At 42.6% G+C, this 13,948-nt stretch overlaps 1 pseudogene; it reads right to left on the bottom strand.

The window, feature by feature from the left end:
- Positions 1 to 9,458, bottom strand: part of LOC107196154 — an 88,480-nt pseudogene extending 79,022 nt beyond the window's left edge.
- Positions 9,459 to 13,948: the final 4,490 nt, after the last annotated feature.

Below are 13,948 nucleotides of genomic sequence, written 5' to 3'. Positions count from 1 at the left end.
CTCTTTCATCATTCATTAACTTATCTCTCTGCCCTGCTGTGTCTTTATCTTTCTTGAGTCTCTCTCCTGTACATTTCTTCTATTCTTTTTGCTTTCTCTCCAGCATTCGGGGTGTCAAAATGGCCCTAAACTCATGGTCACATGATCTCTGGGGTCCATGTACCCACAGACTGACTCCATCTCAGCAGGGCTGCTGAGTATGATTGGGCAGGTTGGGCCCTACACAAGGGGACCCTGCCAAGGAGGTGAGTAGTGGATGAAACCTAGTGAAATTCTCTCACTAATGTTTATTGGCCAAAGAAAGGCCCATGAACAAATTTCATGACTATGTGTATTCCTACCATCGATCTCAAAGGGCTTCATGGGTCCAGAAGTATTTTTGAACAGCTCTAAAGTTGATTACATGGTAAAAAATAAATTTAAACTGTAAAAAGTGTTATTCAACAAGAATAACTTTCTGCACCAGCACACTCCTTTTAACTGCTGCATAATATTCCAACTCATCCTTTAAAAATACTGCATATCTTATTCCTAAGATATGCTGCATAACATTCCATTGTCTGGCTATATCATTATTTGCTTATGCTTTCTTTTGAAGGGATATCTGGCTTATTTTCAGTCTTTCTAGTATAAATAACAAGAAAACAAATTTCCATATATATTTATTTTATATTTGAACATGTATCCTTAGGAAATATAGAAAAACAAAAAAGATGAACCCCTCCCCCCCAATCGTTACAAGAATAAAGCTGAACGAGCATCACATTAATGACTTTTTGTAAACCCATTAGAGAACTGAGGTCCCAGGGCAAACCACCATCCTGAAGAGAAACAGGCGCCTTCAGGGAAACATAGAATACAGATATTTATTTATCTGGAGATAGAAGCCACTGGATATCATATCAGATGGAAGAAACATTGAAGTAGAAATTTTAATAATTTTCTGGAGGCCATTGTGAATCAGTATGAGAATGCAGAGCTCTTGGGCATTGTATTCACGAGAAAGATGGTTCCTACCCTTTTTCGGGCTTTTCCTTCAGGAACCCTGCTAAGCTCTCATATATGATAGAGAAAATCCAGAGACATTGACTGGGGGAGGAGAATGGCAGCCACTGCTGAAATCTCACAGACCTTTTCTTCCTTACAGAGCAAAGGGTTTAATCTGCAGGGGTATATATGTTTCCAGAGGCCACTTCACCCAGCTCCAGCCTCTAAGTCTCATCTAGGGGAAAAAAGCCTTAGTCTGCAGGGCAGCTCTCCTCAAAGACACTGAAAATACTGAAGGCTATTTTCTGCTACAGGGGAAAGAAATAAGGGTAGAGGAATAAAAGCTTTACCCTTGCAGAAGGGACAGAAAAATTTTTCCCCCTAGAACACTATACTATGTCCTTTTTTTTAATTAAAAAAAATTATTTTATATTAGTTTCAGGTATACAGTACATCGATTAGACATTTATATAGTTTATGAAGTGATCCCTCTGATTACTCACCCATCTGGCTCTACACACAGCCATTAAATACTACTGAGTATATTCCCCATGCTGTACTCTACATCCCCGTGACTATTTTATAACTACTAATTTGCACTTCTTCATCTCTTCACCTTTTTCACTCAGCCCCCTAACCCCTCTCTCCTCTGGCAATCGCTAGATTGTCCTCTGTGAGTCTTTTTTTTGTTTAGTTTGTTCCTTTCGTTCCTTAGATTCCACATGTAAGTGATATTATATAGTACAGAAACAACTTTGAAGGTTACATTCCAAGATGCAGACCCACTGTGTACTCCAAAGCCTTAATCAGAAAATAAGAGATCGATCCCTACCTTCCACCCCCTGTTAGCAAGCGTCCAATAATAACAATGTACACAATAGTAATACTACAGATAGGAAAGCTCAAGGGGCAGAAAACTAAAAACAGAGATTTCTTCAAATCAGCTACAGAGGGAAAAAAATCTTACCTATAGAGGAACAAGAATAAAAATATGGCAGATTTCTTATCAGAAACCATGAAAGCAAGAAGAAATCAAGTCGCACTTTTAAAGCACTGAAAGAAAAAAACTTGTCAACCTAGAATTCTATATTCAATAAAAATATGCCTCAAAAGTGAAGGAGATATGGAGACTTTCTCAAACAAAAAATTGAGGGAATTCATTGATGGGAGGCAACTATATGAGAAATATTAGAAAAGGTTCTTCAGGCAGAAGAAACATTATAAAGATAAGAAATTGAGATATGCACAAAGAAATGAAGAGCATTAGAAATTAACTAAATAATGGTAAAATATAATATTTATCTTATTTTTAATTGCTCTAACATAACCAATTGTATAAAGCAATTACAGTAATGATGCACTGGTGTTTACATCATATGTAAATGTAAATGTATGACCACAAGGATGGGAGAAAGGAACCAGGAGTATTCTGTTATGAGGTCCTTTTACTACACATAATGTGATATAATATTAGGATAAAAGATGGACTAAGGTTATTCAAAAATGTATATTGTAAACCTTAGGGAAGTCACTAAAAAAGATAAAAAGAAGTAAAAATACTAAGTTAATAGAAGAGATAAAAGGAAATCATAAAAATTCTCAATTGAAACCAAAGACTACAAAAAAAGAGAAAGAACAAAGAACAAATGTTACAAAAAGAAATAATCATTTTAAATGTGAACGGATTAAACACACCAGTTAAAAGGGAGACATTGTCAGACTGGATTTAAAAAATCAAGCCTCAATTATATTCTTACTACAATAGATGCACTTTCAATATAAAGACATGGATAGGTTAAAAGAAAAAAGATGAAGAAAAATATACCATGAAAATATTAACCAAAAAAAAAGCCTCATTAATTTTGGATAAAGCAGACTTTAGAATAAAGAAATTATCAGGGATAAAGTAGAATATTACGTAATAACAAAGAGGTCAATTCTTCAAGAAGATATAACGTTCTTAACCTGTATAAACCTAACAGGAGATACAAAATACATAAAACAAAAATTGATATACCTGAAAGGAGAAGTAGCAAATGTACAATTATAGTTGAAGATCTCAACACTCCTCTCTCCATAACTGATGGGACAAGTAGGCAGAAAAGAGATGACCTGAAAAACATTATCAAACAACTTGACCTAATCGACATTCATAAATACTTTATTCAACAACAGCAGAATACATGTTCATCTCAAGTGCACATAAAACATTCATCAAGATAAACCATATTCTGGGCATAATAACAAAAAGAATAGAAATCATACAATGTGGATTCTTGGATCATATCAAAATTAAACTGGAAATTAATAATAGAAAGATATTGGGAAAAGTCCAAATATTTGAAATTAAACAACATACTTCTTCTAAATAACCCATGAGGCAAAGAGAAAGTCTCAAGAAAGATTAAAAAGTATTTTGAAGAAAATGAGAATACAACATATCGAAATTTGTGTTATGCAGCAAAAGCAGTACCTAGAGGGAAATGAATGCTTATATTAAAAAAAATGCTTATATTAAAAAGAAAATCACAAATAAGTTATCTAAATTTCCACCTTAGGAACTGCTATAGACTAAATGTTTCACTCCAAAATTCTTATGTTGAAATCTAACCCCTAATGCGATGTTATTAGTAGATGGCAACTTTGAGAGGTGATTAGGTCATGAAAGTAGAGCCTTTATGAGTGGGACTAGTGCCTTTATTAAAGAGACCTCACAGAGTTTTCATGCCCCTTTCACCATGTGAGGACACAGAAGGAAGAGAGTCCTCACCAGACAGTGAATCTGCTAGCACCTTGATCTTGGACTTCCCAGTCTCCATTACTGTGAGAAATAACTTGCCATTGTCTAAGCCTTTCAGTCTATGGTATTTTTGTTATAGTAGTCTCTGTGGACTAAAATAGGAACCCAATGAAAGAAAAGAAAATTAAACCTAAAGCAAGAAGCAGGAAGGAAATAATAAAAATTAGAGCACAAATGAATCAAATTAAAAACAAGAACACAATAGAAAACAGAAAACCAAAGGCTTGTTCTTTGGAAGTAGCTATCTAGAATAAATACTGAAGAGTGACTGAGATAGCTCCGAGGGCATGTGAACTCTGAATCTGAAGAGATATCACCACACTGATCTCTAAAAGGCATTGTCAATTTATACTCCTGTCACAGTGTGTGCAGCAAGTCTTAGTTTTGCATAGTCTTACTTATATTGGATATGGTCAATACTTTTATCTTTTGCCAAACTGATAGAAAATGGTGTCTTTTCTTTAGAAGTTTTGCATTGATTTTCATGTATTTCTAAGTTAATTGTATATCATTATTTGTGCAGTGTTTTTTTCAGGTACTTTGCCTACACACTCTTCTGTTCATAGTTTAAGGAAACTAACCATTTCTCACATATGAATAATTTCCCCCCTTTGTTCTCTGTCTTTTGAGTTTGTCTATTGTATGTCCTGTTATCAAATTTATTAATCTTTTCTTCTATGGCTTCTTTTTTTTTTTTTGTGAGTTGCTCAAAAAAGTCTTGCCTACTCCAAGATTATTAGAAGAAATCTTCCCATATTTTCTTTTAATTCTTTTATTGTTTCATTTTCTACTTCTAAATCTTTGATACGTCTGATCCATGTAGGTATAAGGAGTGATGTAAGCCTTTGATTTTTAAGGTTATTATTGAACATTTGGAAAGCAGGTTGTTGCCTTTTTCCCTTTAAGCTTGTATTTTTTTCCCATAAATAATTCATGTTCATTGAGAAAAATCTGAAAACAAATAAAAATAATAAAATATCAATGTCAACTGCATTACTTAGAGATACTTATTGTTATTATATGACATTTCTCTATGAAAATATATCTATATACAACATATATATATATATATTGACAAAAAATGGAATTTTGTAGTATGCATTCTGTTTTGTCATCTGCATTTTCCAACTCAAAACATATTGGGACTATCTTTCTGGGTGTACATTTTCAGTTGAATTCTGGGTTTAAACTATGAATGTGAGGGTTGAGGAATGAAATGCGGGAGTGGAGGTGTTTGGACTAACTCTTCTGCAAAGCGCAGTGGTGACCGGAAGGAGAAATACAGGGCAGCAGCTTGAGGACCACACATGTTGAGGAATTATGTGTTAAGGATGAATGAAACCAAGGAACAATTAGGAAAGTGTGAGGGGATTAAGAGGAGGAAGGAGGTCAGGTGAAAGCAGAGGGGAGGAATGCTCTTGCTAGGAGCTGAGGGAAAAGGAGGGTGGGATGGGTGGAACAACAGAAAAACTGATGCAGAAGAGATGAAATTGAAGAGTTTATTCTGTGTGGCTCCAATTTCCCTGAAGCAGATGAGGTCATTGGTTGAACGTAGTTGGGACTGGTGTGTTTTGGGAGCCTCCAGGAAGTGGACACATTTGGACAGAGGCTTTGAGAAAGTCAGCACGGAGCCAACAAGAGCGCAGAGAGAAGCCAAGTAGGGCAACTGTCAGAGCAGCCACATGGCTCTCTCCGGCACCACTCAGAACTCCACAAGTGGGAAAAATAGAAAGATTTGGGCATGGCCCGGGTGCAGATGGGGAATGGGTACAGCAGAGTCCTTTGGCCAGGAGGAAGCATACTTGGGTGTCTAGAACTGAAGGACCAAAGCAGGGGAAAGCTGGCTTTCACAGGCACCGTGCCCTGCCCCCTGCTCAGATGGTCTGCCTTCTTTCTTATCAAGAGTTTCTGTCTATGGGCTTCCGTCCACCTGTTGGCCTTGCCTGGCTGCCAGTCTCAGCCTCTGGGTCTCCAGGTATAGAACTCCTTACCCCTAGATCCCTGGCAGAACCTGCCTCCCCCTGCAGCCCTCGCTGTATTCTTGAACACCTCAGCAAGGCACCTGGGTTCTCCACTTTCCCAGCCCAAGAATGCTCAGACAGCTTCCCACCACTCCTAGATCTCACCTGCATGACTTCAAATTGGTAATGTCTTGACCATCTTGTTGATGTCAAGTCTTTTGTTGGGCACCAGGGATGCAGATATGGATCATATCAAGTCACTGCCTAAAAATAGTTCAGAGCAGGAGACAACGAGGGTAAGCTACACCTCATTCGGGCAAATGATTCCAACACAGTAGGGTTCCGATATGGCAGAAGTCTGCAAAAGTCAGTCTTAGAGGTGAGTCCTGTAGGAGAAAACCCAATAAGCAGAAGGAACCCCAGGAGCAAAGGTCAGAGTCAAGATAAGCCTGCAAAGAGGGCTCACCCAAGATCAGAGTGACTAGAGCGCTTAGCATTGCAGGCTCTGACACTAGACACTGCAGGTGTGTGCTTTGCCGTGGGCTAGGCCTTGGTTTCACAGTTGCTAAAGTGTGAACAAGTGTGGGCTCCACATGGTCTTGGACACTGGCCCTGCTCTTGGGGCAGCTCAGCCATGTGGGTCCTAAGCCTTCAGAGTGGATATTTTGTGTACTATCCTCTGAGCTGGATCTCTGACTAGGGCAAATATATTTCCTCTTCTCCCAGCGCTGCAATTCCTGCCAAGGCCTATTAAATGTGGGGGTGACCCTGGCGCTCTTAGATCTGTGTTGAGCAGAGTGTGCCTGCAAGCTGAGTCACTTTCTCTCTCTGGGTCTAGATTTCTTCACGAATGGAGGAAAGGGAGGCCTAGAAGGTATCTGAGATCTCCTTCGGCGAAAAGTCAGTGTTCCAGCCTCTCCAGCTCGCCCTCTCTCATCTTTTTTCCTTTCCCTGTGCTGAAGCTGCGATTTTTTCTAATCCTCTCCAGCAGGACACATTGCATACTGTGGTTCATCATATGCTAAAAATGTAATTATGTGGTTATAGGATCAGGTCAGCAGAATACTGGCCAGGATGGGAAATAAATCAAAGCCAGCAGTTTCAGGAAGAAGGTCCAAATGTCTCTTCAGCAAGGCTGCTCTGGGCTTACAGCCCAGGGAGCTAGGCCTGGGAGCTGGGCCTGGGAAAAGAATGTTAAGCAGCTGCAGAACTGTGAAATTGAGGGAGGGGCAAGTGTGGAGAGAGCCAACCCTCCCACATTAGCAGCCCTAAGGCCCGGTCACCAACCAACTAGGAAAATGCGGTCAGCCTCTAAATGGCACTTAATAAGTTCCTGGGACTTTTCCCTGCCCAAGGAGGCCTGGTTCTTTGTCTGGTGTGGGCCTCACCTTCATAGTGAAGAGAGCAGAGGAGCACCAAGAAGCACATTAACTTGTTAGTCAGGCATACTAACTAGCTTCTTAGTGCTTGGTGAGACTAAGACCTGGTCTTCTGACCTCAGAGAGAGGTAATTTTCATTACACTCCATACCTTCAGGGACGGCTGTGGGTGCTTACGCTGGGGCACTAGCGGGTGGCTCACGTAGGGTGCATGGAAGCCCTTAGACAGTGTTTTTGCTATAGTAAGTAATTTAATTCTCACAACAACACTTTAGCTATTATTCTTCCACTCTTACTCATGAGGAAACTGAAGCTTGTAGAGCAATGATTGATTACCCACACTGGGGGCTGACCTTGCATTCTAACCTGTCAGAAGCCATTTTCTATCCTGCCCTAGTTTCCATAGGACTGAGGAAATCTATGTCCACACTGCCCGGGAAGGAAGGCTGTGGAGGAACAGGGTTCCTCGTCGCTGCAGTAGGATGGCTAAAACACCTCTTCCCTTGCTACCTCCTGATTTGCAGAGATGCTCAGGGAACCCTCCCAACTGTGGGAGAGATAAGCTTTTGGAAAAAGTAGCAGCACTATGTCCGTAGCTTCCCAAAATGAGATGTTGGCGGAGAGCTGAGTAATATTGATCATACCCTATTGACATGGGCCCCGCACTTTCCTCACCACTGGCAAAATGGGCTTTCCGAGGCAGGACCATAAAGGAAACATTTGCTTATGGAAATCCAAATCCAATCTACTTTTGGATAGCCAGAGGCCCCCTCTCATCTCTTTCTGGAAGCTCACTCCCAGGAGCCCATTCCTCTCCAAGAACCTCCCAGGACCTGGATTTTATTAAATACAAGGGAGATAAAACACTTTCAATCATCTGCAAGATGTAAACTCTTACAGGCCCATGACCATGGTTCTTAAAGTGCGACACCTGGACTAGCAGCATTGATAGTACTTGGCAAGGTGCTAGAAATGCAGAGGCAGCTAAATTCAATATCAGTGGCAAGGACTGAAAAGCATTTCTCCCTCAGCAGTTATCCTCAGTCTGCTGATGCTCAGGTAAAGCGCCCTTGTCTTGGAGAAACAGGGACAGACCAACACTTACTGAGCACACCACAAGTGCCAGGCATGGTGGTGAACATCTTGTTAAGACACCTCTCTTTCACAGATGAAGAAAGTGAAGGTCTTTAGGGACTTGTCCAAGACTGCACCTTTAGGAGGTGGTGGGGTTGGCATTTGAACCCAGGTCTGATTCTCTCCCCTCTGACTCAGTTTCCCTGGAGAAGCTGTTTTGTCTGGGGGATGTGCCCAACTGGAAAATCCAGTCCAGGAGGTCAAGGGGCAGAGGCAGCACTACAAAGCCCTTAATTTCCCATTGAGTGCGACAGCAGTTTTCAAGTTAGTGATTTTTGTTTTTTGCTTTTTGTTTTTTGTCTGAAGACCTCTTTGCACTCTGAATAATTATTGAGGACCTCTATAAGCTTTTGCTTCTGTGTATTATATCCAGTAATATTTACTATGTTAGAAACTAACATTGAGAAATTCTTAAAATACTCATTCATTTGTTTTAAACAACAATAAACTCTTGTGTTAACATAAATAATATGCCTTAAAAAAAAGCAACCCAGATTAAAAAAAATAGTGAGAAGAAAGGCACTGTCTTACATTTTTGCAAATCTCTTTAATATCTGGCTTAATAGAAGCTAGCCGAATTTTGGAATCTGCATTTAATCCCACATCATGTAGCCTCTGGAAACTTCACTGTGCACTAGTGAGGGAAGGAGAATGAAAAGGCAAATAACATGTTAGTAGAGCAGGTCCTCGAGTAATGGCGTTTTGTTCAATGTTGTCATTTTGTTTAACATTGATGAGGTGCCGTGGGAACTTAACTCTTGTTTGTATCAATTAGCCTATGGTAAAATTAGTTTCGTTATACTCGTTTCGCAGCAGTTCCGAGAACCTATAGCCAACTTTAAGTGAGACCTTATAGTACTGCAGTGCAGTCCACCTTATCCTCAGGGGATTTTTTCCAAGACCCCCAGTACCAAACCCTACATATACTGTTTTTTGCTGTACATACATACCTTCCTCCTTAATCAACTTCAATTCTGTCAAAAATGTGGCAGCAGCTTCTTCATAGGCAGACTCAGCTTCTCTAGTAATTTTTACATTTCTCAGACCAAACCTATTCCTGAATCTGTGTAACCATCTCTTACTTGCAGCAAATGGCTTGGTGTCATTCCTTTCAGAGGATCCCTTGAAGTCTTCATATAGGCTCAGTGCTTTCTGGCGCAACATGCTGCCGTCAACTGGGACACATTTTCTGTTCATGTCTTCCACCCACAAACTTAATGCCTTTTCCACCTTAACTAAGCACTTATCACACGCTGTGGTCGTAACTTTTGCTGCTTGAGGTGCAACAGCAAAACTAGCACGAATTTTTTTCCTTCTTCACAATTTCACGGGTAGAAGACTCATTCTTACTGTAGATCTTAGCAACCTCAGCATAGGATTTTTTTCTTTCCTTGTTAAGTCAAGAATTTTCACCTTTTCGCTTAAAGGAAGCACTTTTTGGCTTCTCTTTGGTATACCCAAATTGCGAGCATCACTACTCTTGCACCTCGGGGCAAGTATTAAGTAAAATAGGGGTTACTTGAACACAAGCACTGTGATATTGCGACAATCGCCAGCTCTAAGTGACCAAGGCACAGGGAGCATGTACAGTACGGAGACATTGATCGAAAGGATGATGCACATCTGGGACTAGATGGAATGGGACAGCCTGAGATTTCATCACGCTACTCAGAAGGGCATTACGATTTAAATAAAACTTACAATTTATTTCTGGAATTTTCCATTAATCTTTTCAGACGATAATTCACTGCAGGTAACTGAAACCACAGAGAGAAATCATGGATAAGGGGGGAACTACTGTAAAGTAGTTTTGTTCCTGATCCTGAAAGGTTTTCAGGGATTCCAGAGGTTCCCCCTGACAACACTTTGAGAACTTCCAGATATAAATGTAGTGGGGAATCATCCTGTGTGCTTTTAGGAGTTCAATGTTAGATTCCATCTTTTATAATGAATGCTGCATTATGGTCCCCAGTCTGGCTTCTGCCAGATTTTCATTTGGAGACTGAAGGGTGGGCTGGGGACTGGTGGGAGAGGAGGCAATGGTGGGAAACAGGATGTGCTGCTAGAATTCTGAGCCCGGCTCCTGCAAGAGTGGATTGCTGGCAGCTTGCTTTGCTCGCTGTAGGCCTTCCTCAGCGATGCTGTCTGTGGGGCAGGGTGCCCAGCCCAGTCCTGCTTCCCATGAGCTACTCACAGCTAGTGTAGCCCACAACTTGGCCCTGGCTTAAAGTCCACCCCAAGGCAGGAACATGTGGTGGAATCATAGCCTCTAGAATATTCAAGCTGGTTAGGACCCATCAGTGGGGAAACTGAGGCTCAGAGAATGTGACCTGTTCAAGATCGCACAGAGCTGTTCTTGGGAGGCCAGCTGGAAAACCCAGGTGCTGCTTCTGCCTGATGATCTGCTGGACTCAATTTTCCAGTTGGTTGGATCCCTCTGGGAAAACTGCTTCTCCAGGGGAAACTCTGAGTCAGAGAGGGAGTCACTAGCCAGGGCTATATTGAGTATGTTTTATATTGAGCTGACTTGTTCCTTAGATGCTGTTTTCCCTTCTTTATGTTTTAATAGCATCTCTGGGGATAAAGTATCATTTCTATACCCAACCATACCTGACACACACTGTGGTGGTTATGCTGGGCGTTGTCAGAGAAACCTTCAGAACGCTCACCATGGGGGTTCTTGGCTCTGGTGCTCTGTCCTCCCTGCACCCAAATTGCCCCCATAATCAGGTGTAGCGAAGGGCTCATTCTTTTCTTGCTTTCACTGACAACTTGCAATGTCTCCTCTTCCATTGCTGGGGATACATGAACAATTCACAATGGTCACCTTTGAAATGCTTGTTATACCAATGGAGAGAGGAAATTAAGAGGACCGTAAGAATAGGGTGTGATAGGTATCACTCAGGGAAAGGGATGGTAAAGAGGAAACAGATGAGGACAGTCACTTAACCAGTAATGAGAACTGGGAGATGCAGTGCACTGGAGAGCCTACAGCGCAGGATGTGAAGCCAGGAGGATGGAAGGGGGCGGAGTGTAATATCCGCTCACTCTCAAGGCTTCTGGAAGTAGCTTACCCAAGGCTGTAGGATAACACTTCTAGCAGAAGAATTATGTATGGCTTCCCCAGATTTTGAGCAGCCACAGAATTCTGTCTGTCCCACCCCTGGGCAGGGGTCAGTCTGCCTCTGACTCCTGGTGAAGTAGGGATTCCCCTGGGACTAGATGGAGCTGATAGTGAGCCCTGTTCCAAGCAAGAAGAGAGAAGGAGAGAGACAAGCTGGAGACGGGGCAGGCTGGATCTAGGGTAGGCTGAGCTGGATCAGCAGGCTTCTCCCCGTTAATTAGCACCTTGGGAGTCATTACCTGTCTGACAGTGCCCCTGCTCTCTGTATCTAGGCCTCCCCTGCGGGGTTCCATAGCCAGGGCAGGTTGGCTGCCTCATCCCACAGCTCTGCTTTCTCTCTCCCCTAAGACCCTGGGGAAGCTCCTGACAATCACTGTGGAATTGAGCTCTCTCTGTGGAAAGGGTTTTGTTCAACTGTTTTTAAATTTCAGCCTCTTTGTGTCTAGAAAATTTTGATTAAAAAAAAAAATCTTGTAAAGCCGTAAGTTAAACATGCTTAGGGTTCTCTTGCTTTGAAAATCCTCCTTGTGTTATGATCACAGATCAAAAGTGTTTAGAGAATAAATGCCCTAAAAACCCTGCCTTCACATTGCATCAACACTGAAATTCAAGGGCAGGCTGAGGCTGTAGCTGGTGTTGAGTGTGTCTGAGCACCATTTATAGAACGTTGGCAGAGCTAGAAGGCAAGTCAGAAATTGTGTGCGCACCCTGGTTTGCCCTGCCCCCGTCTTCCCTATTTCACAGACAAAAAACTCAAGTCCAAAGAGGTTAAGAGAGAGGTCCAAGACCTGGTCGAGAGGTGTTGGCAGGATTTGATGGCTGCTGAGAGCAGAGCAGTTCTCTGAGCAATATCAATGGTCCTTGTGCGCTTTGAAGTCTCCACATATTTGCTGGGGTTTGGAATTGACAGAGGAGGACCCGCTGGCCTGATTCTCTGGGCAAATTTGGGCCTCAAGGCAGCTCTAATTCTAGACAAAGGAAGCCACAGTCTGAGGACCCTTCTGCCAGCCTTAAACGACTATGGATGAGTTCTCTCTAGAAAGAGACGAGCACATGCAGTATTAGCAACCACAGCTGTCATTCACTGACTGCCCACTGTTCCAGGCACTCACTATCGACTATCCCCAAATACTTGACATACACTGTCACATTTATTTCTTCTATCAACCCCATTTTGCAGCTTTGGAAACTGAAGCTCGGTGTGGCTACAAGACTCGCTGAGGATCACATGTCTGCTCAAGGGGCGGAGCTGGAGTTTAATCCCATGTTTGTCTGACCCTAAAGCCTTATTTTTAATGATTGTGGTAAAAGACCCATCCCTATGAGTTGGAGTCAACTCCCAACCAGACTCTGGGAGTGCCCAGGCCCTCCTCACATGCCACTGGGACCTTGGGACCATTTAAGACTTTCACACCATAGTAGCCTTGCCATTTGGGGTCCTCTGAGAAGCAGATACCAAGACAGGATTAGCCATGCAGATTAAGGGGGAAACGCCTATGAGGGGAAGTAGAAAAGAAGCTGGTGCAGGCCGGGGAGGCACAGACTATGACACAAATCTGACCCCATGAAGGGGAGAAGGAAGGAAGGTCTGAAGCTGCAGTGCAGTTCTAAGACAGTTTTGGCAGGGCTGATGGGGAGGCCTCCCCAGAATGCCAAGTCTCCCAGGAATGGGCTTGCCTCAGTATTCTTGGGGTGCTCAGTCACCTGGGAAACACAGCCTCAATGTAAATGTCATGATGATCTCAGAGCATGCTGGCTGGGGCCCAGTAGGAGATCTGGAAGGTGCATTTTTATGGCTTATACAAAGCAGTGTCTTAATTGGTCAGAACCAAGGACCTTCTGGATTTGACTCACAAGGATGGCAAAATAATTGAGCCACATACACGGGTAGATACAGTGATAGCACTGAGGAACTACTGCTGTGCTTCTTTGCCTTCAGGCTTCAATCTGACTTTCTCCACAGGCTCCAGAGAAACATGCCCCCTGAAGCTTCTCACAAGAGAGCAGTCCTTCTAGGAGGTTGTTGGGAGCTGTCATGCTGCCAACAGGCAGGTGAGGAGGGGAAATGAGTGCTGAGCCAGCCACAAGTCATGGAGAAAATCACAAGCCGTCAGAGAATAGAAGCTAGAACCATGCCCAGGAGACTGTGTCATGAGTAGGCAGGAAGGAAGCCCAGGAATACAGGTAAGCTGAGCCAGTCTCTGAAGAGACAGGGTTAGATGGCCAGGAATTGGCTGAGTGATAACAGAGTTGAGATGCCAAGACAAAGCAGGAGTGAGAGGCAAGGTTGAGCTTATTGAAGAGACACACCAGGACCCTCAAGACTGGCCACTGAACTTTTCTCAAGCACATGCACTAGAGAGGAACTGGGGTATGAGACACAATACTATGTGACACCTTGGCATATGGCAAAACCAGGAGGGCCTCAACTGGCCTAACTGCAAGTTCCCCTCTCCACTCTGCTCCCACAGATAAGGTCCCTTAGCTAAAACACCCTTCTTATCAAAGTGACCAGACACAGTTCCTGCTTATCCCTGAAGAGCAGGTTTCAGTTCCCACCAGC

The sequence above is a fragment of the Pteropus alecto genome, unplaced genomic scaffold (genome assembly GCF_000325575.1).
Source record: "Pteropus alecto unplaced genomic scaffold, ASM32557v1 scaffold68, whole genome shotgun sequence".
Lineage (NCBI taxonomy): Eukaryota > Metazoa > Chordata > Mammalia > Chiroptera > Pteropodidae > Pteropus > Pteropus alecto.
Note: the sequence above shows the minus strand (reverse complement) of the source record. Positions and strands in the feature narration are given on the sequence as shown.